Below are 9279 nucleotides of genomic sequence, written 5' to 3' on the forward strand. Positions count from 1 at the left end.
GTATTGGCTTATTTGGTATTTATTTTTTTTTAGTAGCTATCGATAATTTGTCAAAATGCCATGGTAACACTAAACTTATTGCTACTTTGTTTACATTGTTTTTGTTTTTAATTATTTCAGGTGAAGTATGCAGCTGGGAAGAACATCATTACGCCTATTGGTCTCGTTGTCGTTTGCGAAGTGGAATCCTTGCGAGTGTCGGCGCTAAACTGTGACTGCAGGACAGCATCAACAGGGCTGAAGCTGGCCGAGGTCCAGTGCATCGTCATTCTGGATGTGGATTACCACTTTCTGTGCAGGTGAAGTGGCTTCGTATCTGTGGAAGAATAAAAAGGTTTTTAGTTTCTTTTCAGCCGCCGCCATCATCTGGATTCTGGAGCTGCCGCCGTCCATCATCAGGTTCTCTGCTGGGGCCGTCATTTGCAGGCTGTCAGGCTTCTGTTGCTGTTTGGATTGTGCTCTTCTATCATTGCGGCATGCCTTGGCCTGGCCAGCCTTCTCGGAATTTGTGTGCTGCATTAGCCGAGTGTAGCAGTTCCTGCAGAGTCTGTTATAAACTTCTTCCACAGTTGCTACTTGGAGATCCGCATGCATTGCGTTGTTGCTCACATACCGGGGAGCATTTGACATTGCTCTGAGAGCTTTGCTTTGGATCGTCTGGAGCTTGGCCATTTGCATGCTTGAAGTCAGTGGCCCCCATACTGGCATGGCATACTGCCATATTGGGGCAATCAGCTGCTTATAGAGGAGGACCTTTGGAGGTAGTGGGAGTTTACTGTTTCTGCCGATGATCCAGTCGAGCTTTTTGATCCGGGCCCTTGTTTTAGTTACTATAGCCGCTACATGCTTATTGAAAATTGAGCTTCGTATCCATATGTATTCCCAGGTATGGCATGACGGATTTTTTGGCCAGGAGTTGCCCGGCTAACCTTGGAGCTGGAGTGTGTTGCTGCACAGGTGAGAGAGTGTGTAGAACATGAGCAGTTTTTGCAAGACTGATGGTTATTCCCCATTTCTTAGACCATGACTAATGCATCAGCCAGGAGCCGCTCCACATTTTCGTTGGCTTGTTTTGGACTTAGGGCAGATACGAGGTATACTGCGTCATCAGCGTACGTTGCTAGCATTTGGGTTGAGTTTGCGTGTCTTGGTGGCTGCGGCATGTCGGCAGTGTAAAGATTATAGAGCACTGGGCCAAGTACGCTTCCTTGCGGCACTCCAGCGGTTATGTGCTTTAGGCTTGAGGTGATGTTGTTACAGCAGACGACTTTGAAGCTTCTGTCTGAGAGATAGCTGGTGAGTAGAATGTATAAATTGTCAGGTATTATTGTTTTAACTTTGCAGAGAAGACCCTGATGCCAGACTCTATCAAAAGCTTCCTGGATATCCATGTACACAGCACTGCAATGCCGCTGCGCTTCGTAGGATCTGAGGATAAATTGCGTGACTCGTCCGATTTGCTGTTCCGCTGAGTGCTGACTTCTAAAGCCAAATTGATGGTTTGGAATAGTCATGGCAAAGCTTTCTTCTTCAAAGAGTCGCTTGAGGATGAGGCGTTCAAAGATTTTGGAGAAGCCTGTAAGCTGGCTGATGGGTCTGTAGGACTCAAGCCTATCACTCGGCTTTCCAGGACTTTGGGAAGTGGCCGAACTGCAGAGCCGAGTTGCATATCAACAGCAGATACTCGATGGCGGATGTTGGCAGAGATTTAATGACCGCATGCAGTGCGTTGTTGCTCACATACCGGGGAGCATTTGACATTGCTCTGAGAGCTTTGCTTTGGATCGTCTGGAGCTTGGCCATTTGCATGCTTGAAGTCAGTGGCCCCCAGACTGGCATGGCATACTGCCATATTGGGGCAATCAGCTGCTTATAGAGGAGGACCTTTGGAGGTAGTGGGAGTTTACTGTTTCTGACGATGATCCAGTCGAGCTTTTTGATCCGGGCCCTTGTTTTAGTTACAATAGCCGCTACATGCTTATTGAAAATGAGCTTCGTATCCATATGTATTCCCAGGTATGGCATGACGGATTTTTTTGGCCAGGAGTTGCCCGGCTAACCTTGGAGCTGGAGTGTGTTGCTGCACAGGTGAGAGAGTGTGTAGAACCTGAGCAGTTTTTTGCCAGACTGATGGTTATTCCCCATTTCTTAGACCATGACAATGCATCAGCCAGGAGCCGCTCCACATTTTCGTTGGCTTGTTTTGGACTTAGGGCAGATACGAGGTATACTGCGTCATCAGCGTACGTTGCTAGCACTTGGGTTGAGTTTGCGTGTCTTGGTGGCTGCGGCATGTCGGCAGTGTAAAGATTATAGAGCACTGGGCCAAGTACGCTTCCTTGCGGCACTCCAGCGGTTATGTGCTTTAGGCTTGAGGTGATGTTGTTACAGCAGACGACTTTGAAGCTTCTGTCTGAGAGATAGCTGGTGAGTAGAATGTATAAATTGTCAGGTATTATCGTTTTAACTTTGCAGAGAAGACCCTGATGCCAGACTCTATCAAAAGCTTCCTGGATATCCATGTACACAGTACTGCAATGCCGCTGCGCTTCGTAGGATCTGAGGATAAATTGCGTGACTCGTCCGATTTGCTGTTCCGCTGAGTGCTGACTTCTGAAGCCAAATTGATGGTTTGGAATAGTCATGGCAAAGCTTTCTTCTTCAAAGAGTTGCTTGAGGATGAGGCGTTCAAAGATTTTGGAGAAGCCTGTAAGCTGGCTGATGGGTTTGTAGGACTCAAGCCTATCACTCGGCTTTCCAGGACTTTGGGAAGTGGCCGAACTGCAGAGCCGAGTTGCATATCAACAGCAGATACTCGATGGCGGATGTTGGCAGAGATTTAATGACGCGATTGTCGATACTGTCGATACTGTCGAAACCGGGTGCCTTTTTTGTCTTGAGCTTCTTAATTTCCGATTTGAGTTCCTGGATGGTCACAGGTCTGATTATTTGAGCAGCTTCATCTGGACCGTTTTCTTGTAATACTGCGTTAATTTCTTCTCTGTCTTCTAGGGCTGCCGTGATCTTTGGCGTGAAACGTTGCTTCCAGGTGCTGCGCAAAGGCCTCAGCTTTTTCCTCCGTAGTTTTGCACCACGGATCAGCAGGAGCTTGCTGCCCTTCCGCCACGTGCCTTCTGACTGGCAGATTTGGAATGTCTCTTGATTGTGTTGGTGAGCCGCCATAGTTTCTGCATGCTGTACCTATCAGTTGGGTCGATGTCGTGTAGCAGTCTGTTCATTTGTTTGTCTTTTTGTAGCTTGATCCGTTACTTATTCTGTTAGTCAGCTGATTGATAGTGCGTGCAATGAGGGGGTTGGAGCACCTATCTTTTTGGTTGATTTTGCAGAGAATTCTTTTGATCTTGATCGCTTTCAGCGTTTGCGAGTCAAGATGAAAGTTTTGCGGTCCGTACACTGTGTGCTGGTTACTTGAGGTTTGCGAAGCCAATTCAGCTGCAATGTAAATGTTCTTTTCAAGGATAGCCACTGCATCATCTATGTCGTACGCCGTTGTGAAGTTCAGTCTCCAGATGGATTCGCTGTTCTAGGTGAGCTTGAAATCTTCTGATATTTGCATTTTTTGGTAATAGTATCTTCTTTTTTCCATATTCAGGTCTCAGGAGGAGTTTAATGATTTGCATGTTGTGATCTGAACCTAAGTCATATGATGTTTCAATGTGAATTAAATTGTGTCTAATACCCTTATAAACCGCAAAGTCTATAGCAGACGGCATATGTCGTCGATTTGAAGGGAAATGGGTGGGGGATCCAGTGGTCAGTATGCTTTGGTCGTTTTCCTGGATGCATTTCAGAAGTGCAGCCCCTCTTCTACACGATCTTGCATTGCCCCACCACTGGCTTTTGGCGTTCCAATCCCCAGCTACGATAAATCTGCTACCCAGAGAGTCAAATACCTGTTTAAATTGTGTATCAATCCATTCGTGTGCAGGTGGACAATAGATCGCACCAATGTTTATTGTTTGATGGTTTTTTATTTTTGCAGCTATGGTGCACATCTGGATGGAGTCCTCTCTTGTTGGTGCGAGGGAAATGTGCGGGATGTTGTTTCTGTTGTGATTCGTCTTGCGAACTAAATTGGTAGTCTCTCTTCATGTCGAACCAATTTCCATCGCCACCTGCATTAGCAGGGGGCAGGGAAGGCTGACATGAAGAGAGAACCGTTTTATTTGTTTATACTCTTATAATTAGCATATTTTACAAATTGTTTCGCGCCAACTGCTTATCTACATTACATGTAGTTGCAGAAGTGGCTGTAAATTGGCAGGGTAACATTTCTTACGGTATTGGCTTATTTGGTATTTATTTTTTTTTAGTAGCTATCGATAATTTGTCAAAATGCCATGGTAACACTAAACTTATTGCTACTTTGTTTACATTGTTTTTGTTTTTAATTATTTCAGGTGAAGTATGCAGCTGGGAAGAACATCATTACGCCTATTGGTCTCGTTGTCGTTTGCGAAGTGGAATCCTTGCGAGTGTCGGCGCTAAACTGTGACTGCAGGACATCATCAACAGGGCTGAAGCCGGCCGAGGTCCAGTGCATCGTCATTCTGGATGTGGATTACCAATTTCTGTGAAGGTGAAGTGGCTTCGTATCTGTGGAAGAATGAAAACGTTTTTAGTTTCTTTTCAGCCGCCGCCATCATCTGGATTCTGGAGCTGCCGCCGTCCATCATCAGGGTTCTCTGCTGGGGCCGTCATTTGCAGGCTGTCAGGCTGCTGTTGCTGTTTGGATTGTGCTCTTCTATCATTGCGGCATGCCTTGGCCTTGGCCAGCCTTCTCGGAATTTGTGTGCTGCATTAGCCGAGTGTAGCAGTTCCTGCAGAGTCTGTTATAAACTTCTTCCACAGTTGCTACTTGGAGATCCGCATGCATTGCGTTGTTGCTCACATACCGGGGAGCATTTGACATTGCTCTGAGAGCTTTGCTTTGGATCGTCTGGAGCTTGGCCATTTGCATGCTTGAAGTCAGTGGCCCCCAGACTGGCAAGGCATACTGCCATATTGGGGCAATCAGCTGCTTATAGAGGAGGACCTTTGGAGGTAGTGGGAGTTTACTGTTTCTGCCGATGATCCAGTCGAGCTTTTTGATCCGGGCCCTTGTTTTAGTGACTATAGCCGCTACATGCTTATTGAAATTGAGCATCGTATCCATATGTATTCCCAGGTATGGCATGACGGATTTTTTGGCCAGAGTTGCCCGGCTAACCTTGGAAGCTGGAGTGTGTTGCTGCACAGGTGAGAGAGTGTGTAGAACATGAGCAGTTTTTGCAAGACTGATGGTTATTCCCCATTTCTTAGACCATGATAATGCATCAGCCAGGAGCCGCTCCACATTTTCGTTGGCTTGTTTTGGACTTAGGGCAGATACGAGGTATACTGCGTCATCAGCGTACGTTGCTAGCATTTGGGTTGAGTTTGCGTGTCTTGGTGTCTGCGGCATGTCGGCAGTGTAAAGATTATAGAGCACTGGGCCAAGTACGCTTCCTTGCGGCACTCCAGCGGTTATGTGCTTTAGGCTTGAGGTGATGTTGTTACAGCAGACGACATGGAAGCTTCTGTCCGAGAGATAGCTGGTGAGTAGAATGTATAAATTGTCAGGTATTATCGTTTTAACTTTGCAGAGAAGATCCTGATGCCAGACTCTATCAAAAGCTTCCTGGATATCCATGTACACAGCACTGCAATGCCGCTGCGCTTCGTAGGATCTGAGGATAAATTGCGTGACTCGTCCGATTTGCTGTTCCGCTGAGTGCTAACTTCTGAAGCCAAATTGATGGTTTGGAATAGCCATGGCAAAGCTTTCTTCTTCAAAGAGTCGCTTGAGGATGAGGCGTTCAAGGATTTTGGAGAAGCCTGTAAGCTGGGTGATGGGTCTGTAGGACTCAAGCCTATCACTCGGCTTTCCTGGTTTCCTTAACATAGAGATTTTTGCGCATTTCCAGGACTTTCGGAAGTGGCCGAACTGCAGAGCCGAGTTGCATATCAACAGCAGATACTCGATGGCGGATGTTGGCAGAGATGACGCGATTGTCGATACTGTCGAGACCGGGTGCCTTTTTCGTCTTGAGCTTCTTAATTTCCGATTTGAGTTCCTGGATGGTCACAGCTCTGATTATTTGAGCAGCTTCATCTGGACCGTTTTCTTGTAATACTGCGTTAATTTCTTCTCTGTCTTCTAGGGCTGCCGTGATCTTTGGCGTGAAACGTGCTTCCAGGTGCTGCGCAAAGGCCTCAGCTTTTTCCTCCGTAGTTTTGCACCCAGGATCAGCAGGAGCTTGCTGCCCTTCCGCCACGTGCCTTCTGACTGGCAGATTTCGAATGGGCTGTCTCTTGATTGTGTTGGTGAGCCGCCACAGTTTCTGCATGCTCTACCTATCAGTTTGGTCGATGTCGTGTAGCAGTCTGTTCTTTTATTTGTCTTTTTGTAGCTTGATCCGTTACTTATTCTGTTAGTCAGCTGATTGATAGTGCGTGCAATGAGGGGGTTGGAGCACCTATCTTTTTGGTTGATTTTGCAGAGAATTCTTTTGATCTTGATCGCTTTCAGCGTTTGCGAGTCAAGATGAAAGTTTTGCGGTCCGTACACTGTGTGCTGGTTACTTGAGGTTTGCGAAGCCAATTCAGCTGCAATGTAAATGTTCTTTTCAAGGATAGCCACTGCATCATCTATGTCGTCGCCGTTATGAAGTTCAGTCTCCAGATGGATTCGCTGTTCTAGGTGAGCTTGAAATCTTCTGATATTTGCATTTTTTGGTAATAGTATCTTCTTTTTTCCATATTCAGGTCTCAGGAGGAGTTTAATGATTTGCATGTTGTGATCTGAACCTAAGTCATATGATGTTTTAATGTGAATTAAATTGTGTCTAATACCCTTATAACCGCAAAGTCTATAGCAGACGGCATATGTCGTCGATTTGAAGGGAAATGGGTAGGGGGATCCAGTGGTCAGTATGCTTTGGTCGTTTTTCCTGATGCATTTCAGAAGTGCAGCCCTCTTCTACACGATCTTGGATTGCCCCAACTACTGGCTTTTGGCGTTCCAATCCCCAGCTACGATAAATCTGCTACCTAGAGAGTCAAATACCTGTATAAATTGTTATCAATCCATTCGTGTGCAGGTGGACAATAGATCGCACCAATGTTTATTGTTTGATGGTTTTTTATTTTTGCAGCTAGGGTGCACATCTGGATGGAGTTCTCTCTTGTTGGTGCGAGGGAAATGTGCGGGATGTTGTTTTCTGTTGTGGTTCGTCTTGCGAACTAAATTGGTAGTCTCTCTTCATGTCGAACCAATTTCCATCGCCACCTGCATTAGAAGGGGGACAGGGAGGCTGACATGTAGAGAGAACCGTTGTATTGGTTTATACTCTTATAATTCGCATATTTTACAAATTGTTTCGCGCCAACTGCTTATCTACATTACATGTAGTTGCAGAAGTGGACTGTAAAATTGGCAGGGTAACATTTCTTACGGTATTGGCTTATTTGGTATTTATTTTTTTTTAGTAGCTATCGATAATTTGGCTAAATGCCAGGGTATCACTAAACTTATGGTTGCTTTGTTTACATTGTTTTTGTTTTTAATGATTTCAGGTGGAGTATGCAGCCGTGAAGAACATCATTACGCCTATTGGTCTCGTCGTCGGCTGCGAAGTGGAATCCTTGCGAGTGTCGGCGCTAAACTGTGACTGCAGGACAGCATCAACAGGGCTGAAGCTGGCCGAGGTCCAGTGCATCGTCATTCTGGATGTGGCGGATTTTTTGGCCACGAGTTGCCCGGCTAACCTTGGAGCTGGAGTGTGTAGCTATATGTGGCATAAATTTCATTGCAGTTACCCAGTAATATTTCACACAAATACTAACCCGAAAATTACATATATTTGTTGTTTGTATGACCTTATTTGTGTAACAAAGAATGGCTCCCCCTGTTTGATTTAAATGTACTCAGAAATTTGACCGGTGTGGTTCTATGGTTGTGCTTACTGAATGTATGTAATGTATGGTGTAAGAATCGTAAATTGGCTCCAAGGCAGCGTTATTAAAGTAGAAACCAAATTAAATTTTGAATTGGAATACGACGGAGTAAACACTCCGGCCACCTGCCACCTGCCACCTGCCACCTTCCACCTGCCACCTGTATTATGTTCCCCTTAGAGGTGCACGCTATCAGTGGGGAACTGCTCCACGCCATCAACGAATATCATTGTTATGACCACCCGTGCCGTGGGCAGGCCGGCGCACCAGTGGGACACCGCGTAGCCGTCGAGCTGGTTCCCAACGTTGCGCATAATGGGACTGGTTGAGCGCAGTGCTGCCAAGTAGTACTGCAGCAACTCCAGCTCCCGAATCTGGACCCCGATTCGTATCTCGTGATCCACCTGGGTGTGCTTGAGCACTGCTATCTCCGTCGCCTGGTCCTGCACAATCTTCCGCAGCTCGATGATACAGTTGTGGTCGGGCAGCTCGTCCTTGGGCACCTTCATAAGGCAGTTCTTGCACTCCACTATGGCCTTGGGGTTGAACTGGCAGATAAGCACGTGGGCGCGGTAGTCGTCCAGCGACAGTATCAAAGGGCAGTCGTTCTCCGAGAAGGGGCCCCGGTTCTGGAGGCGCCCGAGCATGTTGCGCATGAGCCGCGAGGCCGGCGCTAGGTGGCTCGGCAACAGTTCGGACCGGTCCACGGGGCACTGTTTCTTTAGCAGCATCCACTTCTCGATGCAGACCCTGCAGAAGGCGTGCTCACAGTGGAGCGATTGCACAGGCGTCTCGAGCACATCGGTACAGATCGGACAAATCAACTCCTCATCGACATGGCCGATAATGTAGTTAATATCGAACCCCATGACTGATTGGATACTGCTCCTGCATGAGGGAAGCGCATTGGATTTATTTGGCCAGTGCGCGACCTTACCAAATGTCTGAGCTTACCTTACCACAGAAAATGTTTTTAGATATGAATGATTCGACGAGGTTTTTCAAACTGTGATTTTTTTGATACCCGAATAATGTGAACTGCTGATTTTTAAATAGAAACCAACTCTCCAATGGTTGCTTATCAAATAATTTGAAATGTTTACTCCGATCCGATCTCATCTGTAGTACAAACAGCATTCATTGCGTTTCCTTTCAATCGAGCCCCCCTTCAATTCCAATTCAAGGGCTACTGAAACCGACTAAACAACAAACAGTAAACAAAGAGCTATCGTATCCATCCGTTTCCACTCCTGTTGCCTTCCAGGCAGTGGGGGGATAGTT

At 46.4% G+C, this 9279-nt stretch overlaps 1 pseudogene; it reads right to left on the reverse strand.

Annotated features, from left to right (window-relative positions):
- Window positions 1–7769: 7769 nt before the first annotated feature.
- Window positions 7770–8966, reverse strand: LOC113567117 (annotated as a pseudogene).
- Between the last annotated feature and the right edge of the window lie 313 nt (window positions 8967–9279).

Source organism: Drosophila persimilis, unplaced genomic scaffold (genome assembly GCF_003286085.1).
Source record: "Drosophila persimilis strain 14011-0111.01,24,50 unplaced genomic scaffold, DperRS2 tig00001820-arrow-arrow-pilon, whole genome shotgun sequence".
In the NCBI taxonomy this organism is placed as follows: Eukaryota; Metazoa; Arthropoda; class Insecta; order Diptera; family Drosophilidae; genus Drosophila; species Drosophila persimilis.